At 34.8% G+C, this 19,835-nt stretch overlaps 1 protein-coding gene across 1 annotated transcript in view; it reads right to left on the bottom strand.

Annotated features, from left to right (window-relative positions):
* The window catches only part of LOC105324376 (alpha-1,3-mannosyl-glycoprotein 4-beta-N-acetylglucosaminyltransferase C), a 139,142-nt gene that overhangs the window by 89,785 nt on the left and 29,522 nt on the right, over positions 1-19,835 (bottom strand). The window lies entirely within an intron of this gene.

The raw sequence follows: 19,835 nt of genomic DNA, 5'->3' as shown, positions 1-19,835 counted from the left end.
TTGGCCAAATAGTTTTGAGAAGAAGATTTTTAAAAGATTTCCTCTATATATTCCTATATAAAACCTGATCCCCCAATTGTGGCCCCACCCTACCCCCGGGGACCATGATTTGAACAAACTTGAATCTACACTATCTGAGGATGCTTCCACTCAAATTTGAGCTTTCCTGGCCTAATAGTTTTTGAGATGAAAATTTTTAAAGATTTTCTCTATATATTCCTATGTAAAACATGACCCCCTATTGTGGCCCCACCCTACCCCCGGGGACCATGATTTGATCAAACTTGAATCTACACTACCTCATGATGCCTCCACACAAGTTTAAGCTTTCAGGCCGAATAGTTTTTAAGAAGAAGATTTTTAAAAAATACCAACAAATTTTCAATAATTCTCAATTATCTCCCCTTTAAAGAGGGCGTGGCACTTCATTTGAACAAACTTGAATTCCCTTCACCTAGTGATGCTTTGTGCCAAATTTAGTTGAAATCTGTTTAGTGGTTCTTGAGAAGAAGATGAAAATGTGAAAAGTTTACAACAACGACAACAACGACGACGACAGACAACGGAGAAATTGTGATCAGAAAAGCTCACTTGAGCCTTTGGCTCAGGTGAGCTAAAAAAGGTTAAGTTTACAATACAATAAGTTGTTAAAGTTTGTTTCTGGAAGAACAGACTTTGAAAATTTTCTTAATAAATTTTGACAATTTTTTTTTTTTTAATCTTTAGTTTTTAAGATCTGTGTACAAACATAGAATTGTGAGCAAATCTCTGTATCTTGCTTATAATTCGAAGCTTAACACTCAAACATGGTTAGTAAATAGAAATTGTAAACAATTAAACACAAGAAACATGCATGCACTATAACAAATAAAGAACACAATTTATTTTTTCGAAATGAATCATATATATACATGTATAGATACCTACATATTTCCAACAGCGATATCAAACTCTATTTAAACTGAATAAACTCGAGAAAATGCCTAGCATCTCAACAAAACCTATTGCATTAATCTACCATTACGCAAAAGATAATGCCGAATTACCGATAGAATAAATTGTATTTCAGTACTTTTTTGATACATCAGATTTTGCTTAATTTGCGCAGGTAAACGGTTAACTGTTTGATTTACCGAAGTCTCTGTTTGATTTGATACGTAAAAATCACGAAATAAAGACGATAGTTCCCAGGTTACAAAGCATAAATAATGAAAACGAAACGAAAATCAGAACAAGCTAACACCAATTAACGTCATGTGTGAAAACTGTCAACGCATTGAAATATTTAGCCTCAATTTACTTCACAAAATCGGCACTAATATATTTTGCATGTTTCAAAAATTTCCCTTCATTCGCGAACTGTTGCACAACAAGCAAATTCATCATAGTCAGATCGACCCTTTTTCGTATAATGTCATGGCTGCTTTAAACAAAGAACCTCGTTTTAGAAGTATGGAATACGAGTCTTGGTAAAATGGGTACGCAAACCCGGGCCGTGGCAAAATAAAAGCCGGGGCAGATCGGCAATCGTCAATGCCAAATACGCATTATTTTGCAGCAATATTTACAGCAAATACAAATATACTTGTCCATCAAATATCCTGAAATTTTAATGAGATTGGCAGATTAGTAACTGCCAATCTTTTGTTTTGCCCAGGCCAAGTCTTGTCTACCCATTTTACCGGATGCCGAATCCGAAGCTATTAAACTGATTGAAACACGCCTTTCCTTTATTATTATTTTCGTAATAACTCAGATTTGAAACAGAATTAGACCTTAATTTTTGCAATTTACATTTTCCTTCCAATAAGGATAATTTATGCTAAACTACGTTGAATTGGAATCAGTAGTTCTTGAGAAGAAGATTTTTAAAAATGCACCCCCCTTTTTCTACAGTTTCAAGGTTTTCTCCGCTTTGAATACAGATCGGACTTTTATTTCTGCAATTTATATTCGCCCTCCCACAAGGATGCTTTGTGCCAAATTTGATTGAAATTGGATAAGCGGTTTTAGAGAAGAAGTTCAAAATGTAAAAAGTTTACAGACGGACAGACAGACGGACAGACGGACGGACGGACAGACGGACGGACGGACGGACGACGGACAAAAAGTGATCAGAATAGCTCACTTGAGCTTTCAGCTCAGGTGAGCTAAAAAATGAACTACCAGTATACACTGTATTACCGGTACATTTTTATTTTCACAATATTGCATTTGTTTATGTATGTACATTGTTGAATATATTTAGTATGTATACATGAATAGTCATGAAATATTGTTTAGTACACAAACAAGTAGTAAGACAGGACATTCTCCTAAAACTTAAAACTTTTATACCTTTTCCATAAACATTTACCAGTTTACTAAGGTTTTTTTTTAACTTTCAGGTAAACAGGGTATATTATGCATCTTATGTGCATGTATAAATTGCAGAAACATAATATGAGTCAATCTTTTATATGTGTTACTTTTTTAGCATATTAACTGTGCAACTTCAGGTCTATATAATTTTGAAATTCCAATGGGAAAAATATAATATAACAAAGAACCACAAATACCTGGTATATGTGATGTCAAGATATGTCTGGCAATTTTTTGATATATATATATATATATAAGTATCAGTTAATGAATAAAAGGGACATAATGCCTTTGTCACAAAAAACTTGATTTGGAAATTCATTTAAAAATTATTACTTTTTCAATCTTCTGAGAACTGCTGAAGTGAATTTAGCTGAAAACATGTTATGAATAAAGGGGTTATACATGTGTGGAGATTTGGATGAAAAAGTTATCTGTTAATTAGACAAGATTTTTTTTTAACCACACAATGTCATATTGTCTTCTGACAAGAGAAAAATTCTATAATAAATATTTTTCTAGTAAAATGCGCCTACACTTTTGTGTCCTACTTTGCTGTAAAGTTTTGGAAAATTCTGTGCAGTGGACTAATTAACAGACTGACTGATCAAAAAATATTATACATCCACAGTTACCAATGAGAGTAATTTAGGTAGGAACAGCACTTGAGTGCCAGTACATGTATTACTGTCTTATGATAGCATCTAGTTTACACCAATGTTATTGGTTTGACTACTATTTACAAAAAGTGTCACGTGCACATATTAACTAATGAAATCATGAATTGAAAAGGGTTCATTTAAGTAGAGTTAATAATATTGATATTGCTGTTAAATGGAGATTCATCTCCAGTAATTAATACACACACATATTTTTTATTATATCATTATGTTAAATGATTCTAAACTTATATTTCATCAATTGAAAGTTTCATAAATAACATTAGATACATGAGTATAATCCATTATAACAAGGTATTATTTTATTTCGGAATAATTATTTTCCTCGGAATTCACCTTTTTCCTGATGGAATATTGTAATTGGCCCTAATAGCCTTAGTTACATGAAAAAAAAAAATAAATCCATGAGATAGTGTGATTTTAGCAGTGGCAGGGGTAATGGAGAAAAATACATGATTTGCTATGCTCTGAATTTATATACCAGTATTTATCTTATTTATTTGTTTTAATTTATTCTATTTATTTGTTTTGTAATTGTTTGTTTGTTCTTAATTTGATAAATTTTCATTTGTATAAATCAGATTTCGACAAATCTCCTAACATCTTCCGGTAGAAAAGGGGGGGGGGGGTTAGTTTTTCACTGAAAAACTAACCCCCTTAGTTTTTCAGTGAAAAGCTAACCCCCCCCCCCCCATTCGCGTAAAATCCAGCTGCCTTTCAATTTAGACATTAATATTTGATCTGTAATACGTAAATCATCTCCACAAGCTGTAAATTCGCCACTATAACATCGTAGATGTTGACTGAAAGCAACACTGCACTCCTCAAATCTAAACTACAATGAAACGAAGTGAAGTAGCCTTTGTATGCGACAATGCTTGGCTAAAACGCGATGGCTACGATCGAGACGTACATAATCCAAACTGCGGTCGCGGCAGTTAAGAAATTCACCGAATTCCGAGTTACAATAAAACATCATAGCTATAAGCTGGACGTTATTTACATGACAAGTTCCAACAAGCACTGCATCCATTGCCACAGAAGATTTACCGATCCGCGTCACTTCCGTGTTCGTGACGTCATATATTCTGTTTGCACTGAGAGTTGAAATTGATCGGCGGATCATGAATTAAGCCTGAAATATCTACGAACTTAAAATTGAATACATCTTATCAGTCCCTGGCGACATGAAAATAAATATAATTTCAGCGGGGTTTACATGCTAAGTGTTTACACATTACTTAAGTAGAAATACTAACGTAACAAGTATATTTTCTCATATTTTACAGGTACATGTACTCTAACAGTACGGTATATAAATAACGTATATATCTTGAACAGGTATTTATATGTGTTGTTCAAGTTGTATTCATTAATTTGATTTTTTAATTACCATATTATTTCAGTTTCTGCATGTGATTACAGTACAAGCAGTACGGGTTTTTTTTTTACATATACTACATGTATAAAAGGCATCTCTAACATTATAGGAATGATGGACGTTTTGAATGCATGTTTCTTCTTAAGTCAAACTACACAAATAAGCAGTGGTGTGTAGACATGAATAAACGTCTCTCTGTATTTAACCTGTTGAGTTCATCATTTCTTTTAAAAAAATTCAATAATAATCAGTATTATTTTAATATCTACTGACATTACTTGAAATACCACGTTTCTAATATAATGCATTCTTGACGCAGTACGTTGAATCACATAATGCATTAGCGTGATCGTAATATTCATTCATTTTAATTTTATATTTGTAACATGCAGATATTAAAATTATATTGGAAAAAAACCCACAATGATTTCTATGGAAGTCTGCGATGTACGTTGTTATGAGTTGTGATAGAATTATGGGCTCATTGTAATTCTTCATTTTAATATTCCTTTTTTTTTTAAATTTATATAGCTGGAGACATTTCCCATCACCTAAGTAAAATGCTGCGTCAGTGGTCTGGCAGAAACTAAAGAGTTCTCTTCAAAATATTAATTCAAAGTTTTGAAGTTTCAGGATCCGCCCATGAATATTTCTGCCAACTAAAGTGTCGATTTTAGTGTGCAAGTCTTCCAAAACTTCTTCAAACTGACGTATAGCCTACTGTTACGTCACGAAGCTAGAACTGGAGATGTTCAGAGGCATTTGCGAGCACCGGTTGCAGGCACAGAGAGAGAGAGAGAGAGAGAGAGAGAGAGAGAGAGAGAGAGAGAGAGAGAGAGAGAGAGAGAGAGAGAGAGAGAGAATATTAAATGATTTTTATGCATGCATACATTTATTTTCAGAACTATGATTTAAGCATGTTAAACGGCATATATATGTACATACATGTGAATGCATGAAACATACGTACATGACTGAAGATTGAATATTAAATAAAAATTAAATTCACAGGAAACAGATTTGTTGAAAAGGAAAACGCTAGTTGAATTTGGACCATAAAATAAGTACGTGTATTATGTGCTATGTAGATTCTTAAAAAAGATGAATTTTTACTGGATCTTTCATAAAAAAGAAATCAATCACTTTTAGGTTTATAGTCTTAACATGCTTTTAATAGATTTCAATCCCGTAAGCTGCAAATACGCATAAAATCAGATTTCAATTCCATGACATTGTGTGATAAGTGTCATACCGGTCTGACTGTAGCAAATGAGTGTTTACCCCCCCCCCCCCCCTCACCTCCTTCCTGTCTATAATTAGATAAAGAATACATTTTTGCCATTCAAAGACACTTAAAACACCTTTCACAATAATCGAAGTTTTTTATCCGGGTACTTTTGAAGTCCCTTGCAATGCAAAATCTTCTTGTGAATTTTTTCTATTTAAAAAAACAACAACAAAACAAAACATGAGCTTTCATTGAGATTCTTACCTAGACCATCGGTGGGCACCACTTTAACAAGATTTGAATATCGTATTTTTTTATTTATGTTCTACCACACTGAGCTGACCTTTTAGGGAAAAAACCCGTCATATTTTAATAACGTGTATTTTTACTTATACTCTTCAAATCTAGTGACACGACTGGAGCAGGGATCCAAAGCAGGCAAATATACCAGGATAAGCAGCTTAAAGAAAGCAAATTTAAGGCGTCGAAAACGTCGGGGGGGGGGGGGGGGTGGTCAGGCCAGCCCCCCTCCCCCAACTTTTCTCGCAGCAAACATCATTTTTCTTTAATTTACATATAAAAAAAAATGAAGTATCACGAAATTGTCCCCCCCCCTTCTAATTTTTTGGGGGAGTATCTATTAGAATTTGAAATGAAAATAAGGAAATTTAAGAGTGATATTGAAGATTGAAGGTATCGGTACCCCCCCCCCCCCCCCCACTCCCTCCACACACACACATGTCATGCTTTGGGGAATTTGCCTTTTTTTCCGTTTTGCTTGTCAAGATTTTTGATGATAGGTCTAGCCCCCCCCCCCCCCCCCCCTTTCAATTTGCTTCCGACGCCACTGGAAAGTGACGTGTTGGGATTATTGAATAAGGTAAGAATCCTCTTCACCTGTGGGAAAAGTTTTGCATGTAAACCCAAATTTTTATATTTTATAGAGATTATCAATATGAAATGCAATTTTGATGCACTGTAATTAAAGGCATTTTGTCTAAACTCCTTTATTTGTTAAACCGGTATAAGCTGCAGGTCTGTAGCATCCGGTCTAAAAACAATTCGGTTGGAGGATCGGAATTTTAAGACCGAAAGTTACAGACCTTCAGATATGTATACCAATATCACATTGTACCACTGAGGCAAAAACCCATTAATTCCACTTTCATCAGTCGGGACCTAGGCTTCGGATTTTTTTTGGGTTTGATAGAAATACCTTAATTTTCCCGGTGATACATAAAAATGGAATTATATCATGTGTTTGATTGACAGATAAAGGTCTACCCATTTATTTTTTTAGGGGGGGGGGGGATATCAACTGTTTAAAATTTATTAAAAGCGGTTTTATACAAGTCTTATAATTATTTTAATAAGATTGATGGTTAAAAAAAGGTCCATGCTATATTCCAAACACGGGACTTGTGGGTCAGAAGTTACATGTATATATCCATTGTGCTACATAGTTGACTGCTAAACTAACCGATAGATGCCGAGTTGAATTTAGGGCGTTTCCTCCCGGGACAGGAGCTGATTTTTTATGAGATTAAACAAAAATGTATGATATGTCTGACTATCCCAGTTTTGTAACAATGCCAGGTCATTTGAATTTTTGTTGTTGTTTCTGGAGGAAAGGGGGGGGGGGGGGGCGAGCTTGATTTCAAACGCATGTGTAACTTAAATACAAAGTGTAATAGTATACATGTACCTTGCGGGGTGTACGTGTTTTTTGCTGCTAGTAAATGAAGAGTTGACAAATGGCAAACCGGCAAACATCCGAAATCTTGACCAAAAAAAAAACCCCCAAAAAACAAAACAAAACAAAACAAAAACATCAAAAAAGGAAAATAAATAAAGCTTTTTATCCTATTACAACTACAACGCTTTTCTCGCCATCGTCTTTTGTGGTTTAAAACAGGTGCATCTGGAGTGAACGCTCAATTGTTTTATATATAATAAACATTACACCCAATTTAATTATTCCGATCGGGACTTTTAATTTAGTAATAGAAATTAAACCATATTTTAATTTGTGCGACCTAATAAATTTCCAAAGATGAGCAACTTCAAAACATATTAAATTTTCTTTTCAAAACAAACGTATGAGCTACTAAAGCTTTATTTACTGGTAATACAGGCTATGGAACTTGGTGCACGAGTTGGTAAACAACTCGATCATCGTCATCGTAACATGGCTGCCTTTTCATTCCAGATTCTTATGGATCGCATTGTTTTCTTTTACAATATTTTTTTGAAATTAAGTACAATGTGCTGAGCTATATTTTTTTAGGCAGAATTAATTTACTGCATTTATTCACTTGTGCTTTACGCACGTCTGTTTAGAGAAAATTTGGACGACACATACTTCGATGTAGAACGTACAGTTCAACTGTTCGATTGGCTGAATCATTTCCGTATAAATCGCGTCATACAGACATTAAGAACAATAGGTTATTCCAATTAAGATCAGTTCTGACAATTTATTTATTTCCTGTGTATTAATTTCCTTCCTGTGTATAGAGATTAGCAGCGTTAAGCCCTCCGCCCCCCCCCCCCCCCCCCACCTCACCTGAGATTTACCACCTGACCTGAGATTTTCTACTCGGTAAAAATGCAACATACTCGCACCTTCGAAGGCCTGTACAAGTATTACGAAGGATCATTTTGTCCGTCAATGTAAGGAAAATTCTTATAGTGTACACGAATACTGGGACTATGGATAGGAAAGCGCACCTGTCTTTATATCCACGCACAACAAAATTATATATATATTCTTTAAATTTTGATCATGTAACTTGATCAACTTGAGCGTGCACAGATTAATGTTTGAATGCGTACGTATAACGCAGGTTCATCTAAATGTATTTCTTATTGGGGCGGTGAATTTGATCGATAAAGGAGTGTGGGGGGGGGGGGGGGTAAACACAGATCGCTGCTATAAAATTTATTCTAAAAAAATGGCAAAATTATTCGGGCGGCGTAACGTTAACACATAATAATTAAACTGAGAAATTCAATGAACAATCTACCGATGAGGAAGAAGTCCGCAGGTATCCTTTCGATATAAAAACTCCCATGCATATACGGTTTATCGCACAGATACGTACATATCACCAGTGTACACATATATAGATATGTAAAGTAGTTGGTGATGCAAAACTGACATGCAATGCTGACATCATTATCAGGTGGAAAGAGAAGAGCATGATGGTGTGTTCGACGAAGACCCAATTGAATCCTCGGTCCTTTCTGAACTTTAAGGATCCGCTCCAGTCGTCAAAAATCCCAAGATGGCTTTATGTTTATGTGATTTATTTATATACAGCCCTTTAAAGGTGTGCAGAATTAATCTCTCCGATGAGACTGTAATCTAAATTGTACATGCAAGTTTTGGTTATTCAGCTATATACCAGTATCTAATAATACTATTACGGGGGGCTCTCTCCCGTACAGTACTAATACTGGGCCAACGGTGAGCTTATTCTCTTGTTGTTGGACCCAGCCTCATCAAACCTCCAACACGCCAACACGCGTTTTAGTTTTCAGACTTTAATATAGATTTTACATGAAATATATTTTTACGTGAGTTTGATATGCATCAGCACCGAAGGTCTGATTCCAACTGACTATAATTTACAATTCAGAATAATATATAATGAACAATGGAACAACACAATGAAGGATTAACATAAGAAGTACAGATGTAAGTAAATCAATTATCAAACAGCTATTGAGTGACTCGGGACATTTTAGCAGCATGTACATAAAAGGATTAATATGATGAAAGAAGCTTAAGTGTTAATAAACATAAACAGAAGTCAATTAAAAGATTAGATGTCCATCACTGATTGTGCCTCAGGTGGGATTAATGCTGCGCGGAATTTATAACGTTTATAAAGCAGTTGTCGAAATATATGAAAAGTTTTTGTAACAATTAACACAAGGTCCGAAAAACATAATTTACACAATAATTAAAAATAGTCCGAAAGATTGAATTTCACACCGTGACAATACACATATATTTATGTATTAGTAAAGTTATGTATATACTAATGTTTGAATGGTTGTCAATGATAGAGCTCTCTAAATAATACAATCCTGGTTTTCTTAAAAGATTAGAAAAAAGCTAACTTTTACATCAAGTCCCCTCTCATATTTGACATTAGAGAGGCAAGAGGATCGATTGGCTGCATGGGTTTGAAGAATTGACTCCCATTATTATTTTTTTTTTTTGGGGGGGGGGGGGGTCTGAAAGTGAGCTCTCGTGCTTTTTGCCTGCATGACGCAATTGGCCTGACGTCTAGACATCAGGCATATTTAAGGTTTGAAAGTTGCATTCTCCAAAACGGTGCAGACAATGTGAGCTAGCAATATTAATATTTTACGTAAGAAAGATTAATATTTATCATATGGCATATAATTAGCAACAATTAGTATTCAAGTAAACGGGAGGTTCACCATATATAAGTGTAATCCTGGTGGAAGGGGGGGGCCTGTCACCGCTACAAATTGTTGCCTATTGTGCACCCCTGCGAATGTGTTCGGAATGTTTTCTCTATCGTTGTTAAGTATATAATAAATCCAGAGGTTCTCGAATGAAAGTTCACGAGACTTCACCGATATTTGTTCAGTTCCTTTGAAATTTCGAGCGGAAGTATATGTGTTCGGATAATATTCTCAAAATACGTAAGTTCTGGTCGTTTTTCACATTCATATCCTACTTTGATTTATGTTAAAACATGAAAATCTTTCAAGATATGGGTTTTTTTTTTTCACCACCTAGCGGTTATTCAAATTAAACGATGATATTCAGAATAGAGTTATCGGTCGTGTTGAACCACGTGTAGAGTGGTTGAAAATATAAACATTAGCCTTTAGGTTACTTTAAAAAATCATAGCCATGTTTGATGCTTGTTGTGTGCAATACCATGTTTTAAAAAAAAAATAATGGGTGTCTGTTTTGCATAAGAACTAAGTATATCAAGACATTTTCAAGAAACATTCTGCATAAAATAGTATATTATGTTTCACTATTGATGCCATTACTAGGTCAGGCGCGGATGGAAAAAAAAAACCCTTGGGGGGGGGGGGGTCTCTACTAAGCATGTTAAATGTTGCAACAGCAGAAAAAACTATTGCTTTTTTTTATTGTCACATTTATTTCTAGAACATATTTTATCCATCAATTAATGGAGATAAAGTTTAAAATCAATAAACCTCGAGATTTTATATTTGATAACAAGTCCCTACTGTAGGCTATAAACAAGAGGCACGATTTTTACTGCGAAAATGAAAGGGTCAATTAAAAACAGGTGGTCTAAAATTTAAATGACAATAACATTCACAGGGATGTTGTATATTATGGTAGAATGTAAGTACGTAGCTGGGCGGAGTTAAGACATTGCCGCTCGTGATTTGAATGTGAGAGAGAGAGAGAGAGAGAGAGAGAGAGAGAGAGAGAGAGAGAGAGAGAGAGAGAGAGAGTGAATTGAGTAAATTATAAGTGGTGCCAATGAAGGAATAATCATTAGTTATAAACTTGCAAACAAATTAATTAAGGTCTGTTTATAAAAATTACATATATATCCTATATTGGTATAACTTTAAAGCGTTTTAAAGAACTATTGTGAAAATTTCTTTGGCCGCGCGCCGTCGACAACATGTACATGGATAAGAATGACGTAGCTAACCAACTAAATTTCCTAGCATGGAGTCCGAGAATATGGACATTAAATATTTTGAAATGCGAACGAATGATCACTTATGAACATGATGAATTTAGATGTTGTGTAAAGGAAAGGCAACGCAGGTGGATGCTTAGTGGAAAAGTAAAACAATGGCGGACAAATTCGTCCTAAGGTAAAGAATGTTTCAGACTGAGTAACCATGAAGAAAGTTTTATACAAAGTAAATTTACAACCTATGTTTAATTCCAGGAAGATTCGGCAAACTTTGATTAGAGTACTAACGGTAACACATGTAATAAAAACAGTTTCTTAAATATTCGTAGTCTTCGATGTTTGACATTACCTCCTCACATTATCTATATATAGACATCGTTGTCTTCAAAGTTTCATAAATTAAAAAAGATATACTAGACCTTGATTTGTCACTTGCCTCATCTAGGCTATAATTTACTCCATTAACCAGTTAACTTTCTCTCTCTCTCTCTCTCTCTCTCAAGTTAAGGTCTAAACTCCGCCCAGCTACGATCTGATTGGACAAAGGTCAGTCAAAACATTACGTAGAAACTTTTGTGGAGTAAGCTACTATTAAACGCTTCAATGTAGTTTGCTGTATCATTATCAACAAAAAATAATCAGTTCGGATTAAAATAAATATATATTCCTAAAGCTGGAATATTTTCTGGAGGAACTGATTCGCTGAAGCGGGGCTTGTCCCGATTTTTTGATCAATTGTTCAATATCATTAATTATGAAAAAAAACTAATTTACATGTACGTATCATACTAAATGTACATTAAACAATAACTAGTAGTGTGCATCACTATTTTAATTCATACAATTGACTCAAAAAATTCAAAATTCTGTTTCAATACTAAACCAAATGGGCATTTGCGCCCTCTTGTTGCCCCATCTTCTTTCTTTGACCCCCTCCCCCCATAGATCCATTGATGGGCTCATTAATGAGTTCATTCAAGGCATCGATGATCTAATCCTTTCGGTGAAAGGCAGAGGGTGAAAGTACATGTTAATGGAACTTCGCGCCATAATAAATTAATATCACATTAGTGGAGGAGTCCAAATTGGGATCGTGAGAATACCGCGTGTACACATGTAGCTTTATTTGAAAACAAAAAAAAATTCCTATGGTTGGAAATGACAAAAATGGCCTTTGGTTTTGCATCTTTATTTAGCAAATAAAAAAATTTTGTCTGTTTTCTCTTCTGCTGTCAAGCCTACAATTTTTTGATACATGAACAATCCTAAAATAATTTGAAATAATAAAATTCTAAAAATCTATGTTTGTTTATTCACCAATTAAAGGGTCATCAAGGGGCATACACATTCAACAACAATATAATCATGATTATAATAAATAGCGGTTGAAATATGTGGAAAGAATGCCCAGATCCACATTACAAGCTTATAGTCAAATTATTGTACCGTATATTTTCGCCCTTATTCAGTTGCAAACGGTTTCGCCCCGTCTTGAAATCGCCCGTCCAAAGTTATGCTTAAAGAGACTGAGATATTTTGAGACATTTGAATTCGCCTAGTCTTAAATTCGCCCGCTGACAACGGGGGCGAAATGGGCGAAAAAAAACGGGGCGAATATTTCCATATATTGTAGTACGTGCACTAGATGAAAAAAATAAATGTATTTAAATTGATTCTTGATTATACACGTTCCATTTATGAATTTATGAACAGCAGCGAAAATTAAAAAATATATATTTTTTAAAAGATAGCCTAATTTGTACATCTTTCCTTTGAAACAATTTTCATTTGTCAGGCAAGCTTTTTGGAAAGCTACATGTATTACTTGTTTAAAAAATAAATGGTTTTTTTTAATGGCATTCTCCCTCCCTCCCCCTTCTCTCTCTCTCTCTCTCTCTCTCTCTCTCTCTCTCTTTCTCTCTCTCTCTCTCTGTGAAAGCAGTGTCCATAATATTTATGTTTTCTGTAATTTTAATTCAGTCGATCTTCTTTCATGTCGGTGATCTTTAATATTCAATCTTCTTCAGTCATGTACGTATGTTTCATGCATTCACATGTATGTACATATATATGCCGTTTAACATGCTTAAATCATAGTTCTGAAAATAAATGAATGCATGCATAAAAATCATTTAATATTCTCTCTCTCTCTCTCTCTTTCTCTATCTCTCTCTCTCTCTCTCTGCCTGCAACCGGTGCTCGCAAATGCCTCTGAACATCTCCAGTTCTAGCTTCGTGACGTAACAGTAGGCTATACGTCAGTTTGAAGAAGTTTTGGAAGACTTGCACACTAAAATCGACACTTTAGTTGGCAGAAATATTCATGGGCGGATCCTGAAACTTCAAAACTTTAAATTAATATTTTGAAGAGAACTTTTTAGTTTCTGCCAGACCACTGACGCAGCATTTTACTTAGGTGATGGGAAATGTCTCCAGCTATATAAATTTTAAAAAAAAGGAATATTAAAATGAAGAATTACAATGAGCCCATAATTCTATCACAACTCATAACAACGTACATCGCAGACTTCCATAGAAATCATTGTGGGTTTTTTTCCAATATAATTTTAATATCTGCATGTTACAAATATAAAATTAAAATGAATGAATATTACGATCACGCTAATGCATTATGTGATTCAACGTACTGCGTCAAGAATGCATTATATTAGAAACGTGGTATTTCAAGTAATGTCAGTAGATATTAAAATAATACTGATTATTATTGAATTTTTTTAAAAGAAATGATGAACCCAACAGGTTAAATACAGAGAGACGTTTATTCATGTCTACACACCACTGCTTATTTGTGTAGTTTGACTAAAGAAGAAACATGCATTCAAAACGTCCATCACTCCTATAATGTTAGAGATGCCTATTATACATGTAGTATATGTAAAACAAAAACCCGTACTGCTTGTACTGTAATCACATGCAGAAACTGAAATAATATGGTAATTAAAAAATCAAATTAATGAATACAACTTGAACAACACATATAAATACCTGTTCAAGATATATACGTTATTTATATACCGTACTGTTAGAGTACATGTACCTGTAAAATATGAGAAAATATACTTGTTACGTTAGTATTTCTACTTAAGTAATGTGTAAACACTTAGCATGTAAACCCCGCTGAAATTATATTTATTTTCATGTCGCCAGGGACTGATAAGATGTATTCAATTTTAAGTTCGTAGATATTTCAGGCTTAATTCATGATCCGCCGATCAATTTCAACTCTCAGTGCAAACAGAATATATGACGTCACGAACACGGAAGTGACGCGGATCGGTAAATCTTCTGTGGCAATGGATGCAGTGCTTGTCGGAACTTGTCATGTAAATAACGTCCAGCTTATAGCTATGATGTTTTATTGTAACTCGGAATTCGGTGAATTTCTTAACTGCCGCGACCGCAGTTTGGATTATGTACGTCTCGATCGTAGCCATCGCGTTTTATCCAAGCATTGTCGCATACAAAGGCTACTTCACTTCGTTTCATTGTAAGTTTAGATTTGAGGAGTGCAGTGTTGCTTCCAGTCAACATCTACGATGTTATAGTGGCGAATTTACAGCTTGTGGAGATGATTTACGTATTACAGATCAAATATTAATGTCTAAATTGAAAGGCAGCTGGATTTTACGCGAATGGGGGGGGGGGGGGGGGTTAGCTTTTCACTGAAAAACTAAGGGGGTTAGTTTTTCAGTGAAAAACTAACCCCCCCCCCCCCTTTTCTACCGGAAGATGTTAGGAGATTTGTCGTACAAATCTGATTTATACAAATGAAAATTTATCAAATAAAGAACAAACAAACAATTACAAAACAAATAAATAGAATAAATTAAAACAAATAAATAAGATAAATACTGGTATATAAATTCAGAGCATAGCAAATCATGTATTTTTCTCCATTACCCCTGCCACTGCTAAAATCACACTATCTCATGGATTTATATTTTTTTTCATGTAACTAAGGCTATTAGGGCCAATTACAATATTTCATCAGGAAAAAGGTGAATTCCGAGGAAAATAATTATTCCGAAATAAAATAATACCTTGTTTTATGATGAACATGTATTGGAGAGTTGGTTTAAAAGTAAACAATATTAATATATCATGCAGCTCAAATGGCTGGGGCCATTTCATGTACATGTATTTAAGTATTTTGCATCTTTTGTTTTTGTAGAGTTAATGGGAGAGGGGTAATGTTGGACATGTATATTGTCATACACATTTTCCTTTGTTTCAACTAAAACATTACATGTGCATTTATTGATGTGGATTTGACATTTTTGAAACAAAAAAAGACAATGAACACACAAATACACAGCCAGGAGACTTACTTAGAACTGTAAATTTCAAACCTACACATCACCCATGTTCAGTGATGATGAATCGACAAAGGAACTTTAATGTAAATACATACATGTAATGTTAAAGTCCAATCTACACTTTGCAAAAGTTGTTTCCCTTTGCGGGGTCAACCCAAATGTCAAAAGGGAAAAACCAACTTTTTTTTCTTTATGCTACCAAATATTTGGGCTTCCTGTGATAAAATCTTTTTGAATTGAGTATATTCCTTCAATGTGTGGGTTGCCCCATCCTGGGGCATTCAAATTACACAACAGAAACAGAATTTCATTGTCAAATGACAAAGTTACAAACCTCTAAACTTCAAAGGCTACTGTGAGAAACCTATTGTCTTTTCCCCAAAGATGGTGGCCAAGGGACATAACTTTTGTAAAGTGTGGATTGGTCTATTGTAGTGCATTTTATACATTCATACATTACAGTATATTTATTTTCATTTACTTTCAGTGTCCGTGATATAATCATCTCCCTAGTACTTGTACATGCATATATGCTAAAAGGAATTCACCTGCATTAATTTTTAAAAAAAACCCAATACATCGTAATGAAAATGTATCATGATCGTCTGATAGGAATATGTAACACGTTAGTAAATGTGTAAACAATATTTCCGTTTAACGCTTTTAGTATCAGATATTTGATCATCATTTTCATAATTAGGAAAAATGATAACTGAATTAAGTACTTACCGGCATATTGCAGTGATAGCGCAAAGCTTCATCGTCACAAAATGTAATGTATGTTGCAGCCGACAACTTGTTTCGACCGCCAAAATAAAACCGGAAGTAAGCTAGGCAGCGTAAAAGAAAAACCTATCAAAACGCTTACTGCTTTAATTATACAATTTATCTACAGTTAAAATGATTCTGTTATATTAGCGAACTGATTTCTTATTCGTTGTATTGATTTTATGTTTAAGGAATAAACAACACACTCGGGAATTCGCTACAAAAGGATTTCCGACAATTCCGGAATAATCTCGATCAATATTTCCCCGATCGATTTTTTTGTCATTATTTTCAAAATAAACACATGAGCGGAGGAGAGAACCACGTTCATATTTTTATCATCAGTCAATGATATTTGAATTTTCTTGTACCCAAAGTATGATCGCGGTTCTTGCTTCCGCTCACATCGAATTTTCAGTATTTTGTGACGTAAAACAGGTTTTTCAGACAAAATCTCATTCAAGAAAATAGAGTAGCGATTCAAATTGAATCAAATGGGACAAGAACTTTCAAATTTTCACTATGATGGAAAAGTTTAGGTATTGTACATGCATTATTAGACGTATCAACTCTTAGTTTATTGTTTTGATTTTTCAAGGTTTAGGGGGCAGATCTTGTACGATACCCTATCTTGTTCTTTAGTGGTTTATGGCACACAACACATCCTCGCTCTAGATGATCAACCAAAACTGAAAACTCTACGATCCTTCGCCCATAAAATATTTCGGGATATGGGAACGAGTTATTTCGCTTTGCTGAGGATCGGAGATTGTTAAAAGAGAACTTGATAAGGAGCATAGCAGAAATTAAAATATGAATGTTGTTTTTAAAATTAACGGTGAGTTTTGGAATAAAAAATCAATATTATTGAAGATATTGTAGGATAAAAATTGTTGGAAAAATTTAATGACAACATAAAATCACTGAAATCTCATAACAAATAATATTTTTTTTATAATAGCAGTAAAATTTTCAATTTATTTGTTAAACAATAAAGGTTTAAGTTTCTAAAATACAATGGTACTGTATATATTCCCCAGAACATTATCCCCCCACCCCTTTTAAATTGATACTGACGCAAAAGACTGCATATTTTGATAATGATCCAAACACAAAATTTACAACATGACAGTTATCATGACAACACCAGGCCAGAGAGCTAACACTGCGTTGTTAAATTACATGTACATTCACTGTGGACTCGTAGACACATTCCTAATTGTTTGCGAATTTTATTTGAAATTTTCACAAGATGATGTACAGAAGCGTTTAATGGAGTTTCCGCGGCAGAATCCTGCCTTCCCAAGTAGATGTGGTTCTAACTTGTGATTAACTATGCTCCGGCTTATAGTGTTTCAAGTTGTCACTTCGCATTCACCACGTGTAAAGAGCGCTCACTGCGTGCAGAGTGACCTGACTGCGTGCATACGGCGCTTTTTTTCTTTTGGTTAAAAGGCCGTACCAGCCCACCGAATTCCGAGAGCGCCTGTGCAAGGGCAATTGGTCCACCACTGCGTCTGTACTGCGATGATGAGCGTTCCTTAAGCCCCTTTCACAATTGGCGCACGACCACTTTACATCACTTTGCGATCAAAATTTTTGAGCTTCGCACGAGCCCTTGCTTACGTTGCATGAGCTCTCGCATTCGTTGCACACGTTTTACTGGTCGCATCAAGTCTCCCCTGAATAGTGGATATGCACTAACCGAACGCGATCCAAATTACCGCAGTGCAACGCACAAACATTAGTACGAACGTTTTACGACGTTTTGTGTACTCCCACGAGTGATACACGGTTTATTAAGATCGTAAGATAAATCGTTGGTGTTTATGCTTCTGTTTTGCAACCGTGAGACTGTTGCTCAACGTGTCTCATGTAATCTTGCAGCGTTTTATTATCATTGCACGACTTATCAGCCTCAATATGCCATGCTTTGCTACTAGTATATATACCTTGTATAAGTATCTCTGGTTCAGAAAAAAATTTACAATATACATTTATTGCATGATGGTGAGGGAAATACATGCATGAAGATTTATTCCCTCAAGAAAAATTATATTTCCCGAGGGGTTCGCCCGAGAGAAATTTGTTTTTTTTTCTGGGGAATAAATCTTCATATTCCCTGAACATTAATGCAATAAACGTTTTATTATACCATGCAACATATGATTACACAAAATACGTTCATTAAGGTCTTCCGTTGGAAACGGAAGACCTTATTGTTTTTGCTTTGTTTCTTTTCCTCTATTATTATTATTATTAATTTTTTTTTCTGTCACGTTTTCTCAAAAACGCTTCAGCCGATTTTTATGAAACTTTCAGATCTTATTTATGACAAAATTTGTAAGAAAATTACACGAGATTTTTTTGGTCGTCACTTCCGGTACCGAAATATTAAAAATTTTATGTTTTTGCTTGTTCACGATTTTTCTCAAAAAGTATTCAAGATAGGACTTTCAAATTTTCAGAGAAGGTAGAGAGTGAACGGCCGCAGTGCCCTTCGCATATCCGAACGTCCGCCGTCACTTCCGGTCGTCACCGGAAGGAAATGAAAAACCTTAATTTTTCAATTATTTGGATTTAAATTTTTTTTATTTTTTCATTCGATAGAGACGCTCTGAAAACTTCTGAATATGATATTCGTTTTAAAATCGATCCACGCATTCTTGAGATTTTGGACTCCAAAATTCTGAAGCGAGGGTCCGCGTAGCTCAGTCGTTAAAGTGTTGGACTTGTGCCCAGGCGACCCGGGTTCAGTCCCTGAGTGCCGAATCTTTTTTCTCTCTTATTTGTGTTTTGATTAATGGTTTTAACGTATGTAACAAAGTAGTGCGAAGCGTAATGTGTGCGCCAAAATTAGAATTCGCCGAATGCCTGTTACTATATATGCAATCTTCATTAATATAGATCATAATTATTTTAGAAGTATGAACCCTTTAAATTCTGAGATTAAAAGTCAACTATAGATATATATACGTAATACAACGTACAAATTTAGTGGTTAAAAGCAGGGGGCTAGAGTCGGTGGAATCTGTGATAATTTTAAGGCTTTCACGTTTTCGTTGGAAACACATGCAAATGGTCCACGTATTGCAGTCCTTTTTTAAAGGACAGCAACTTGTATTTTGATTTCCTGAACATTATAAAACACTATGTAATCTCTCTCTCTCTCTCTCTCTCTCTCTCTCTCTCTCTCTCTCTCTCTCTCTCTCTCTCTCTCTCTCTCTCTCTCTAAAGTACAAATGTTTTAGGATTTGAATAAGAACTAGTACAGGTAACATGGAGTAAAGTGGATAGAAGCTAAATGAACATTGGCGTCCAAAAATTATACATATTTTATATCAAGTTAGTTACGGGATAATGTCTATGGATTCATGCATCGTTTAATGATTGTCTTCTTAC

Source organism: Magallana gigas, chromosome 10, assembly GCF_963853765.1.
Source record: "Magallana gigas chromosome 10, xbMagGiga1.1, whole genome shotgun sequence".
Lineage (NCBI taxonomy): Eukaryota > Metazoa > Mollusca > Bivalvia > Ostreida > Ostreidae > Magallana > Magallana gigas.
Note: the sequence above shows the minus strand (reverse complement) of the source record. Positions and strands in the feature narration are given on the sequence as shown.